The following is a 2,211-nucleotide window of genomic DNA, read 5'->3' as shown; positions in this document are numbered from 1 at the left end:
TAGTGAAAAAAAGACTAGAAGGAAAGAGCATCATGTTTCATTATTGCCATGTCTCCATGTTGAGACAACAGGTAGTACTTTTCTGTATTAACAACATTTTTTATGGAAATTACAAGGACTACCACAACAAACATCCTTGTGGGAAAATCTCTGCTCATTTCATTTATCATGGCCTTACAACAAATTCCTATAAATAGAGGTGTTAGATCAAAGAACACTTTCAAAACTTCTTATCTAGTGCCAATTGCCATCCAGAAACATTTGTGGAAATGTACAGTCCAACAAGCAGTAAATAAGGATGCCCCCGGAGGCGGAGTCAAGATGGCGGCGTAGGCAGACTCTGAACTCACCTCCTCTCGTGGACACAGCCAATTTACAACTACTCGTGGAAAAATTACCCCTGAGACAGAACTGAAAACTGGAGAAGAGGAACTCCTGCAACAACGGACAATCCTAACTGGGGAAGAAGAGGCAGAGACTCCCTTCCAGAGAGGAAAAACGCCGCCTTCACAAGCGGCAGCGCCTCACAGCCGCCGGAGGCAGCTCACAGGTACGCACCCTCCCTGGAGGCGCGGGGTCCTAAGCCGGGGAGCGCCCCCGCTGTGGGCATTTTGTGGACCCAGCACAATCGAGACCAGCGGCATAACATCTGACTTTGCCTGCTACTAAAGCATTGGGTAGCACCCCTAGGAAACCCGGTTCACAAATAAACTAAAACTGGCTCTTAAAGGGCCCGCGCACAAACTCACCCGTTCCAGAAAGCATCCTAAAATCACCAGAAAGAAAGGTGCACAGTGCTTCGGTGACAAGAGACTCACCTAATAGGCCCTGAGTGCATCTCGGTGAGGGGTGAGACCTCTCCAGGGACTGGGACATTGGCGGCGGCCATTGTTGTGGCCTGGTGTGAGCGTGCTGACACAGACACCATTGGAGTTCTCCCTGAGGCCTGCTAGCCCAGGGTCTGCTCCACCCGCTAGAGCACCAATTTAATCCAGCTCAGCCAAGGCAGGCAGCCCACCCTAGAGACTGGCCCCACCCAACAACAAGCCCTCAGGCAACGTGTGGGCCTGCATAGATTGGTGACTGGATTCTCTGCAGCCTGGCAACTGAGCCGACTTGAGCGGGGCAGGGTGTGCACAAGGAGCGGGTGGAGAGTGTGGGGTGGTGGCGGAGTGTGTGGGGCTCCCGCGGTGGGGAGACTGGGTCCGCTTGGGGAGGTCGGGGCGCTCACACAGGGCAGGACTGTGTTGACTGTGTGTGTGGACCTGTGGGCAACAGGGCTTGTCAGCTGCAGAAGACTTGTGCTTCTCCAAGACCCACATAGGGGGTTTGCCCCACCTTCCAAAGCCTGAAACAATTGGGTGCTCCTGTGCCTGAGGGCAGCCCCACCCAGCTGCAATCCTCAGAGAGCTGACAAGAGACCTAATAGGCTAGAGGTTTACAGCAATTGTAAGGCCCTGAGACTAACAACCTGCCACACTGGGGGCCTACTCACTTAAAAGAAATACTGCAAGACAAATGTGGTATTAGAACTTACAGCCAACTGTGCTGGGGCTCCCCACATCTGATAAAGAGACTGAAGGGCCCACAACAACTACAAGCAGCTGAGCATTACAACAGCTGGCCAGGAGCATAACTCAGCCTCCCTGGGTGCCTATAGGGAGAGCTAACAGGCCACAATAGAAGGACACACGTAGCCCACATAGGGGCCACCCCTGGAACATTGAGAACTGAGGGAAGCACACTGGAAGCCTCCTAAGGCATCACTTACATAAGGTCACCTATCCAAGAGCAGGAGACGTAGCTGACCTACCTAATACGTAGACACAAGCACAGGGAAAGAGGCAAAATGAGGAGGCAAAAGAATACATTCCAAGTAAGGGAACAGGACAAAACCCCAGAAAAGGAACTAAGTGAAACAGAAATGAGCAACCTACCTGACAGAGAGTTCAAACTAAGAGTGTTAAGGATGCTCACTGATCTGGAGAGAAGAATAGATGAACTCAGTGAGAATGTCAACAAAGAAATGGAAGATATAAAAAAGAACCAATCAGAAATGAAGAATACAATACTGGAAATGAAAAATTCATTAGAGGGACTCAAAAGCAGAGTAGAGGATACAGAAGAACGGATCTGTGAGCTGGAAGAAAGACTAGAAGAAATTACCCAAGGTGAACAGGTAAAAGAGAAAAGAATTAAAAAGAGTGAGGA

The sequence above is a fragment of the Ceratotherium simum genome, chromosome 24 (genome assembly GCF_057802395.1).
Source record: "Ceratotherium simum simum isolate JZ-2026a chromosome 24, ASM5780239v1, whole genome shotgun sequence".
NCBI classification, from domain to species: domain Eukaryota; kingdom Metazoa; phylum Chordata; class Mammalia; order Perissodactyla; family Rhinocerotidae; genus Ceratotherium; species Ceratotherium simum.
This window is presented reverse-complemented; position numbering follows the sequence as displayed.